Genomic DNA, 11,636 nt, shown 5'->3' on the forward strand with positions numbered 1-11,636 from the left:
TGATGGTGTTAAGTGTAGAAATCAACCTAGAAAAAAATACAGAGATCCTGAAGAAAGATGCCTACCTGGTGGTAAAATCAGTGGTAGATAAAAGGAGGTAAATTTGCAAAAGAAAGGCAGTGACTAAGTCAAGCAAAACTCTGCAGAGCAAGGTAAAGAATGATGATTTAACTGTCAAGACACCAAAACAAATATTTGAAGGTTTTTTTTTTAGCAGAGTTATCATATAAATTGACTTTTTTTTTTAATGGAACTGCTTTAGGACATAGTAATTTCACTTCTGGGAATTTATCCAAAGAATTCCAAAACACTAATTCAAAGGAATATATGCACTTCTATGTTCATTGCAGCATGATTTATAGTAGCCAAGATATGGAATGAGCCCAGGTGCCCATCAATAGATGAGTGGATTAAAAATGCTGTGGCACATTTGTACAATGGAATGTTAGTGGGCCATAAAAATAATGGCATTGTACCATTTGTTTCAGTTTGGATAAACTTAGAGATACTATACTCAGTGAAGTAAGTCAGTTAGAGAAAGACAAATGCCATATGATTTCACTTATATGTGGAATCTAAAGAACAAAATTGAAGCAGACTCATAGACACAGAGAGCAAACTAGTGGTTGTCAGAAGGTAGGGGATTTGGGAGACTGGATGAAAGAGGTGAAGCAATTAAGAAATACAAATTCGTAGTTACAGAATAGTAACAGGGATGTAAGTAAAGCATAGGGAATATAGTCAATAATACTGCGATAACTATATATGGTGTCAGTTGGGGTACTGGAAATATGGAGGAGAATATTATGTAAAGTATATCATTGTTTACTACTAAGCCGTACATCTGAAACAAAATAAATTGAAAGAAAAAATGATGTACTCTATGTAGACATGGATATACATCAAAAGCACCTTCATATACTAGAAGATATATGGTGCTATATTTTAAGAATTTTAAAAAATATTCTTTTGACACAGCAAATTTCTTTATAGGAATCTGTCAGAATTTGTGGCAAAGATTATATATATATATATATATATATATATATATATATATATATATATATATATATATGTAAAACAATCCTTATCATGGAATTATTCATAATAGCCAAATTTTGGAAACCACATAAATGTCCAACAACATAGCATAGCAGGAAATGGTTTTAATAACTTATAGTATGGTTACACAATAGACTATTATGTAGATTTACACAGCAATGACTTTGAAAAATATTTAATGGCATATAAAGAGGAAATGTGACAATGAATTATTTGGTAAAATATTTAAAAATAAAGTTTACATTTTTTGAAAAAAAAATAGTTTGTAGACTACCAACAGTGAAAGCAGAAAGGCCAAAAAGGAAATTACACATTGCAATATTGGTGATGGCTTGGAATACAGAGCTTGTCATGAAACTGAGAAAAATGACTGTATGTGAGATAATTTAGCAGTATATTCAATAGAACTAAATGATAAACTGAATAAGGCAGTGAGGAAAAAGAATCCAGAAAGACTCACTTTTCCAGCTTGAACACCTGATCACATATGCCTTAAATGAATAATATGGAAAAAGGAAGGCAGGCACCTAGAATCCTATATGCCACACAGTTACGTTGTTTGCATCTGCCTAACACAATGTACTCTAAGCTTCCTCTGCACAGGAATTTTCCTTTATCCATTATTTGACCCCTATTGCCTAGCACAAATATCTAGCACAGGGAATGCCTCCTATAAGCATTTGCCTGAATGAATGATTAAAGAAAATAAAGATTATTCTTTTACTTTCCAGACTGGAAAACTAGAAATAATGGCTCATAATTACAGGCTGACATATTTCACTTTTATGTAAATACTAGAAGCCCAGTGCAAGAAATTCGTGCACTAGGGGTTGGGGTCCCTCAGCTTGGCCTATGCCCTCTCACAGTTTGAGACATCCTTCTTTCAGTCTGGGGGCTCTTACAGTCTGCGACCCCTTGCTCCTGCCTGCCTGCCTGCAGGGGAGGCAGGAGAGGCTCCTGCCACCACCACTGCACTTGCCAGCCATGAGTCTGGCTTCTGGCTCAGCAGCACTCTCCCTGTAGGCTCACACTGATCACCAGGGGGACAGATCCTGGGTTGAGCGTCTGCCCCCTGGTCATTCCACCATTTTGTTGATTGGCATATTACACTTTTATTATATAGGACTAGTGGCCCAGTGCATGAATTTGTGCACCTTGAAAGGAACTGTGGGCCACGAGGCTGTGGTTGGCACAGGGGCAGGGCAGGTCTTGGCCCATCCTCTGCACCCTGCTCAGCCCCCTCCAGCTCTGGCCCCTGGTTCCCTGTCTGCTGGCAGTCCTGCTCCCATTGCCACTGCTCCCATGCACTGACAGCACAGAGCAATTGGGGCCAGTGCCAGCAGCAGGTACAAATGGGGCCAGAGCTGTCAGCAGGTGCGAGCAGCAGCTGCTGCCCTGATCGCCCCTCAGGAGCAGGGGAGGTGGAGAAGCCCTGAGGAATGATCAGGGCTGGCAGCCGCTGCTTGCACCCACTGATGGTGCTGAGCAATTGGGGCGAGAGCCAGCAGCGGATGCGAGCAGGGCCAGCACCAGCAGCAGGTGCAAACACCGGGTGGGACCACAGCTCATGGGAGCAAAGAATTTTCAGTAACCACCAGAGGCTTGCCCCAATGACAGCAACCAGTGCCCCGCCTTGGTCTGGTGCCCTGCTCACCTGCTCCACCATCCCACTGCGGCTGATGCCCGCCATGTTCTGCACTCTGCCGCCTGCTGCCAATGTTTGCCATGTTCCACGCATGACCCCTGGTAGTCAGCGCACATCATAGGGACCTGTTGTTCAGTTGTTTCACTGTTCAGTCTATTTGCATATTAAGGTTTTATATTTATAGATTTCCAGCTAATTGGAACTCCACAAATGAAAGAGGCTGATTTCAGAATAGCATGTTCTCTGGTAACTGAAATATTTAAGCAGAGTTTTGTTGAAAATAAGACAGGTGTCTAATTTTGAAATAGAATTGGAAATTAATTCAGGCAGAAAATATTAACTTTTCAAACCCTTCTACTTAATCCCTCTTTAAGTTCAGAATACCTTTCATTGGCCTTGCCTCTGAACAATGACTTTTATTTCCTGTTAATTGAGTTAGTGAATTTATGTTAAAGGCTTGTCTTCAAATACCTCAAAGAAATTAAAATAACTGCTTCCTCTTTTCATATTCATACAATCTTGGGTTTATATTTTCCAGAGTTCAGCCAGGGTGCCAAGAAATCTGGTCCAACTAATCAGGAATAAAGAGACAGCATGAGGCATTCGCTTGCTTCTAATCAGATTCTCATCTCCTACATTACCAGGTAATAAGGGAATGGGAGATTAAGGTGTCTTGGTTATAGGAAGAGCAGTAGAATTACTAGGATAGAACTTTGCTACTTGTTATAATTTTTGCATTTAGGAAATTGGTTTGAAAGCCTTTATTTTACAATTTACCCAAGACTTAGCTTAAATCCCATAGCATAGAGAGGGCAAAGGGCTTTAAAAAATCTGTTTCTTGCCTGGCCGGTGTAGCCTAATGGTTGAGCATTTACCTATGAACCAGGAGGCCATGGTTTGATTCCAGGTCAGGGCATTTGCCTAGGTTGAAGGCTCAATCCCCAGTAGGGGACATACAGGAGGCAGCTGATCGATGATTCTCTCTCATCATTGATATCTCTCTCTCTCTCTCCCTCTCCCTTCCCCTCTGAAATCAATAAAAAATAATATCTTTCTTCCCCCCAAAAAGTATTTCTTTCTCATTTATTATTATTATTTAAAATCCACAGATGTGAAAAATAGATGGATCTTGGTAACCATAATAATTCTGCTTAAAAATCATTTAGAATATTTTTGTTTGTTTATTTGTTTCTTTTTTTGGCTGTGGGGTAGGGGACAGATCACCACTGATTCTTTTTTTTCACCTGAGGCAGTATGCTTTTATAGGTTTTATTACATTTCTAAATCAGTTTATTTTGCAAAAAGGGACCTTTACCTAGAAAGTTTTAACACCAGTAGACAATTTCACTATTAAGACTTTTTATATCTTGAAAGTTTCATGGATGTGTCTCATAATTCAATTCAACTAATTGTTCAGACAGGATAACCCTGCTATACCAAGAGTACATCGATGCTTTGATTTGGATATATTGAATCCAGAAAATAACATGCAGAAGATAAATTAGAAATGAACATTCTTCTCCTCTTAGTAAATTGAATCAGGAATTTTTACAAACTCTACTTAAAAGGGGAAGCCCCAAAAATTCAATATTTAAAGTCAGGAATACACAGCAGAATCTCCTATACTTCAAGAGTACAAAGTAAGTACTTATTAAAATGATGATTTTGCAGCTCTGTTACTTTAATTTTGTAAATTTGAGTAGTTGATATGTTTAGATAATCTAAACTTTAAGTTTATTATTTTTATCATAATCTAAATGTTTTCCAGATATTCTTCAATATAATAGGACTTTGTCTAGTTTTTATCTATGTTTTGATCATATATATATATATATATATATATATATATATATGGTAATATGCAAATGATATCGGGACTCTGTAACGGTCACGACCAGCTCAGGAGGAGGGGCCAGGCGCGGGCCTGAGCCTGAGAGAACAACAGGCAGGCACAGCCCACAGCCTGAGAAATCAACACAGAGGGGTGCCTGCTCTGAGCCTCTGTGTCGAGGCTTTTGGCAGGCCCCCGGTGGACATACACACACACACACACACACACACACACACACACACACACACACACACGGAGTGCCTGCTCCAAACCTCCATGGCCAGACAATGGCTTAAAGCCCTTTGCCCTCTCTAAGCTGTCAGTAGGACATCCCCTGAGGGCTTCTGGACTGTGAGAGGGGGCAGGCTGGGCTGAGGGATCCCCACCCCCAGTGCACGAATTTCATGCACCTGCCCTCCAGTATATTATAAAAATCATGAACAGACAGACACAAGGAAAGTAATGAAAAGCTACCTATTAGCATATCTTCATACCCAGTAAGCTACAAATTGCAGCACTTTTTATGGATAAGCACTATTACTTTTGGAGTAATTTCAAAAGTGTTCTGTCCTTTGTTATTAGCTACTTGTAATGCTTTTAAATTCTCTTCAGATTTCATTTTGTTTCTGTAGTCCTGTCCATGCCTTTCTCTTATCTCCTTTCTCTGTGCTACCTCTCCTCACCACACCCCCCCCATGGGCCTGACAACATTCTATAAGGATGTTTAATAAGTATTTTATTTTTAACCTTTGCAGAATATACCCTCTTCCCACACACAGTTTCCTTTGTAGATAATTCCCAACAATGGTTGTTATAAAAATAACAGGAATGAATGTTAGGAAGCTTTGAAAAAGATTCTCTTAAAATTACAGACATCAGGTAATTATTGGCTCAAACACTAGTTGCTTGAGAATCAGAAAAACAATAACCACAATATCACTGAACACCTATTATAATGTGCATCAGTAAATTAATTAATTGATCAATCTTCCCAGCAAATACATATTAGGTATTTTTATATGAGACACACCTTAGAGGCTGCAATATAGCAGTGATGAGTTTCCACTTACAAAGACTTTATAATCTAATGAGTCAAGAAAGGAAAATATAGGATTTTAGTTAAAGATAAAGGCCATACAAAATAAATCAGGGTCTTGGTAAGAAGGATCATAAGAATTTTGAAAAATCCATTTGTTAGAATGGTTAAGAATGTCTTATCATATGGGGGCGATATTTGATCCTGAAACAGCATTTACCTGACTCCATTGAGTCTATTGCTGCCAAAGGCATATCAAGAGTGTTTTATAATCAGACTGGAGGCCCAGTATACGAATTAGTGCACAGGAGGGGTCCGGCCACTGGGCCCCAATTGGGGTGGATCAGAGCCGGGCCTGTTGGGAGGAGGAGATGGTGGGAGGTTGACCCGGTGGGTCCTGTCCCCGACTGGGGTGGAGGTGCTGATTGGGGGTGGGGCCAGATGGAGCGAGGGGCCGCGGGAGGTTGGCCAGCTGGCCCCACCCCAGATCAGGCCGGTTCTCTGGCCGCAGTGGGCTTCATAGTGACCAGTCATTCTGGTTGTTAACAGCTTTTCCGTCACTGGCTTTTTATATAAATAGATAACTAATAGAGTCACTGTAAAAATGATGCAAGTGGGGAAGAGGAGTAGCTATAATAACCTATATTAACTTTTGGCAAGCTGGGCAGAGCAGATATACAGACTAATCTTGACCATAGGTTGAACTTGCCTTTTACATTAAACAACTATTTTCCCAACACAATGCTTTAAACTTCCAGGTTACATTCTAGGGAAGTGATGGAAAGATAATTTCATCAGGAGAAGCAGCTTGTGATTGCATGTTGGGTTCTTCATCACAGATGGGACAGACTCAAAGTACCCAGGCCTATCCTAATATATATAAAAACCCAGGGTCCGTAACAACCCACCGAAGGCTCCACCGAACACCAGAAGTCAGTCCTGCAGTCAGTGATGGGTTGTGTGGTGACCCAGCACTGACTGCAGAGGGGGGCTGCGGATCTAGGCAGGGTCTGACCAGCAGCCTCTGTGGCAGCTGTTGATCAGCTGTTGCCTCTCTCTTTCTCTCAGGGCTTTGCCAGCAGCTGCGCCTTGGTTTCTCTCTGAGCCTCTACAGGGGCAGCTTATCAGCCCCGCCTCTAAGGCCCAGAGATAGGCCCGGAGAAGTCGACTGGCATAGAAACTGACCAATCAGAACCAAATCTGGGTGAACTGTGAGGAGCCAATGGATGCCTAGGAGGTGGAACTTTTGATGCTGATTGGCATAGAAACCGACCAATCAGAACCAAATTGGCTGGCAGGGGAGGGAAGTTGGGGGTGATATCAGGCTTGCAGGGGAAGCCAGTTAGGGGCAAGATCAGACTGGCAGGGAGGGGAAGTTAGGGGTGATCAGGCCGGCAGGGGAGAGCAATTGGGTGCAAGATCAGGCTGGCAGAGGAGGGCCACTGGGTGTGAGATCAAGCTAGCAGGGGAGGGCAGTTAGGGGTGATCAGGCAGGTAGATGCAGTTGGGGGCGAGGTCAGGCAGGCAGGGGAGAGCAGTTGGGGCCAAGATTAGGCTGGCAGGATAGGGCAGTTAAGGGTGATCAGGCAGGCAGGCAGAGGGGTTAGGGGCAATCAGGGAAGTAGGCAGAGGCAGTCAGGAGCCAACAATTCCCAGATTGCAAGAGGGATGTTCAACTGACGGTTGAGGATCGGGCCTAAAAGGGCAGTCGGACACCTCACAAGGGGTCCCCAATAGGAGAGGGTGCAGGCTTGGCTGAGGGAACCCCCCATCCCTGCATAAATTTCATGCACCAGGCCACTAGTCCTCTATAATAAAAGGCTGATGTGCAAATTGTCCCTTAGGAGTTCAACTGGGAGCCTGGGAGTTCGATTGCTCACTAAGACATGCACTGACCACCAGGGGGCAGTGCAGAACATGGCAGGCAACCAGCAATGGAGGCAGGGCACGGAGGCAGTGAGAGAAGGAGGAGGTGGGGAGGCGGGGAGGCAGGGAACCTGATCAACCCTCATCGCTGGCCAGGCCTAGAGACCCTACCCATGCATAAGTTTCATGCACTGGGTCTCTAGTCCTACATAATAATGAGGTAATATGCAAATTGACCATCACGCCCTTACAAACTAGATGGCTGCCCCCATGTAGTCACAAGATGGCCACCACAAGATGGCCAGCAGTGGAGGGAAGTTGTGGGCAATCAGGCCAGCGGGGGGGGGGGCGGGGGCGGGGGGGGGGAAGGCAGATGGGGGTGACCAGGCCAGCCAGCAGGGGAGGATAGTTGGGGGAGACTGGGCTTGCAGGGGAGGGCAGTTGGGGGCGACCGGGTAGTCAGGGGAGGGAAGTTGGGGGCAATCAGGCCAGCAGGGGAGCAGTTAGGCATCAATCAGGCTGGCAAAGGAGTAGTTAGGGGGTGATCAGGCAAGCAGGCAGGTGAGCAGTTAGGAGCCAGCAGTCCTGGATTGTGAGCGGGATGTCCAACTGCCAGCAGATGGACATCCCCCGAGGGGTCCTAGATTGGAGAGGATGCAGTCTGGGCTGAGGGACACCCCCCTCCAGTGCACAAATTTCATGCACTGGGCCTCTAGTATAGGATAAATATATATCTTAGAGTTCATGAGTCTGAAAAGAAAAGGCTGTCATTTTAAACTTTTACCCAGTACTTGAAAGCATTCTTTTAATGTAAGTTTGCTAACTCAAATTCAGGAAATGGTATCAGGGGGTTGGTGACACATCCTTTGTCATAATTTAAAGAGGACTAACAAAAATAAATGCAATCCTTTACCTCTGTCTTTTCTTTTCTTTCTTTCTTCCTTTCTTTCTTTCTTTCTTTCTTTCTTTCTTTCTTTCTTTCTTTCTTTCTTTCTTTCTTTCTTTCTTTCTTTCTTTCTTTCCTTTTGTATGGAGCATTTTTACAACTGAGACTCATTTTGGCATAATTAGTTTAAATATGTTTATTCTTGGTTCATTTGATAGCATTTTGCGTTTTAGTTTACTTGCTTACTAGCTTTTCAAATTTTTATAAAATTCCATTGATCTTTGTGTTTGCACAATTGAACTAAAATTGAATAAAATTTAATCAGATATTAATAATTCAAAAAGTCTATAAATTATTGGGGAAAGAAAGTATTTGCTATTGAGAAAAATTTAAATTTGTTTATACATTTAGAAATTTCCATCTTTTTTAAAAATATATTTTATTGATTTTTTACAGAGAGGGAGAGATATAGAGAGTTAGGAACATCGATGAGCGAGAAACATCAATCAGCTGCCTCCTGCACGCCCCCTACTGGGGATGTGCCCGCAGTCAAAGTACATGCCCTTGACCAGAATCGAACCTGGGAGTCTGCAGGAGACCCCTTGAGTCTGCAGGCCGACTCTCTATCCATTGAGCCAAACCAGCTAAGGCGAAATTTCCATCTTTTAAAAAATAGTTAATATACCTATTTTATCTTTCAAGTTAGTAACATTTTAGCCTTTTAAATAGAGTTTTCTCAAATACTTTATATGTGATATCAAAAAATCTTCACAAGTACATGTTTACTTTAAAATCTTCATGAAAGTCAGTCAGCTCTGTTAAGAATAATTCATTGAACATGGCAAGAGTCAAACCTCAGGAATTATAGAACTATGGACTTACACTTAGACCAGCAAGTTAGAATTAATGGCCATTATACCCAATCTAGATTCAGATGTTGATTGTACTAATCCATCCCAGTGTTCATTAGATTGTTTTCTGGTTCTGAAAAAGCTTACCCAATTGGAAAAACTGGATTAGAAAGAGTGATATTACCCATTAAATCTGCTTTCCAAATTATTGTGCCTACTTATTCCTCACGTAAAGATCTAGACTCCATATTTGTAGGAAGCATATCAGGCTTGCATTAGTCATGTGGCAAAGTGAAACTTTTAAAAAATCAGGAATTCAAGATATTTATGACTTATTCTAGACTATACCACTAACTAATTTGGTGACTTTGCATAAGAAATTTCAGTTCTTTGGGGGAGGCCTCTAATTCCTCAGCTGTGAAGCAAGGGTGTTGAACCAGGTCTCTTATAGATACAGGATTCTGAATGAGTTACGGACTAAACTGTATCCCCCAAAATTCATCCCTTGAGTCTATAACCCCCAGCTCCTTGGAATGTGACTTTGGAGATAGGACATTTGAAAAAAAGACTAAGTTAAAATAAGTTGTTAGAATGAGCCCTACCTCAATCTTAAGTCCTTGTAAGAAGAGGAAATTTGGATATACAAAGGACATCCAAGGATGCACATGTGAGGACACAGTGAGCAGGCAGATCTTTGAGCCAAGGGGAGTTCTCAGAAGAAAACAGCCTGCCAACAGGACTTCTAGATTTTGGACTTCTGGACTTCTAGTCTACAGAACTGTAAGAATACATTTATGTCGTTTAAGCCACCCAGTCTAAGGTATTTTGTTGTGGCAGCTCTAGCAAACTGGTGCAAAGTAGAATCACAGAATAGTGTTTACAAAGCTATCCTAACAAAAAAATAACCTCATACCCACTCTGCTGAAAAGCACTCACTGGCTCAACAATTCTTTCAGCACTACATATACTGCTTTGAAATAGTAATGTATTGCTTCTTATTTCACAGTATTATTCTCTTTAATTCTCCCCAATGATTATTACAATATATTATACCATCTTCAACAGTTTTTTTTTTAATTGATTGATTTTTTCCTACTCCACCACTATTTTTTCTTATCTGTAAAATGAGTTCCTTAAAACAAATGGCCTTATGCACCACAGGATTAATTTAACCACAGATATTTTCTCATTTTTCATGGCAAGTATAGCCTAAGAATAGACAAATGACTACAAAGATATATAAGAAAGATTTTAAGTTTGTTATTTAAAATGCCTAAAGCAGAGAGTAAAAAATAGAGAAAAAATATGTATATTCCAGATCATTTACTGAAAACTTGTTTTAGGATTAAGTCACTTAGAATATTTGACATCCTGTATCTAGCACCCATTACCTCTTATATTTTAGGATTTATTGTCAGAGATGTTCGACTGCTACATCAATTCTCTTGTTTTTGTCTACATAGAGTTAATGAGAGTTATTGTGCATGCATGCCCTTATAGCTAATCATCTTCCTAGAATCCCTCATTGGAGTACATCTACTTTGCTTTCAGAACAGATCTGGTCTAGCCCATAATATCTGTAGTAAGTGTTGTCTATCACAAGACAAAATACAAATTTTCATACTAATTCACAATGGAATATACCTATTCTTTTCCTTCTTGGTTGCTTTTTCATTCACAGTTTATGAGTCTTAGTATTAAGATGCTAATAAGATTTTTATTTGCAGTTCAAGTCATTGGCAGTCCATAAGATTTTGTAAAAGTTTAAAAGCACTTCAGCTATTTCTTAATGGATGTTTTCTTAAAATTTTTTCAGAAATATTTGACTTTACAATTATTTACGAAGCCTAACAATTTGCCACAAATCAACAGATTTAGAACCAATCAATAAGTCAATGTTGGACAAACGATCCCTAGAACAGTTGCAAAAATTCAGTATTAATATGGCATTTGGAACCGAATATTTTAAATAGGAAAGATTCAATAATTTTTTTATGTACCTGGTCATTAATTTTCATATTAACTATCATTTTCATTGGATATAAGATTTATTTAAAATTATTATGATTGTTATTATAATTATAAGTGCATTATTTGATTTGAAAGTCTTTTTAATCAATTTTTCTTTTTTGTTTGTTTTCTTTTTAAATATGGAACGCTTCACAAATTTGAATGTCATCCTTGCCCAGAGGCCATGTTAATCTCGTATCATTCCAATTTTAGTGTATGTGCTGCCAAAGCAAGTACTGTAACCATAGTTGGATCATAGCATCAACATCATCTGGCAGCTGGTTAGAAATGCAGAATCTTAGGCACCATCTCGGATGATCTGAATGAGAATCTTCATTTTTAATAAAGTTTCCAAGTCCTTAGTCTGCACTTTCCTGTCTGAGAAGCAGTCAACAAAAGGATTTATTCTTGGCATTTAATAAATAGTCCTGAAATTTTGGTTATGGACA

General features: G+C 40.3%; 1 non-coding gene across 1 annotated transcript; it reads right to left on the reverse strand.

Moving 5' to 3' along the window:
- Positions 1–11,321: 11,321 nt before the first annotated feature.
- Positions 11,322–11,424, reverse strand: LOC132232095 (U6 spliceosomal RNA). The gene has a single exon (XR_009452254.1). It is a non-coding gene; the product is annotated as a U6 spliceosomal RNA (small nuclear RNA).
- Between the last annotated feature and the right edge of the window lie 212 nt (positions 11,425–11,636).

Source organism: Myotis daubentonii, chromosome 3, assembly GCF_963259705.1.
Source record: "Myotis daubentonii chromosome 3, mMyoDau2.1, whole genome shotgun sequence".
Lineage (NCBI taxonomy): Eukaryota > Metazoa > Chordata > Mammalia > Chiroptera > Vespertilionidae > Myotis > Myotis daubentonii.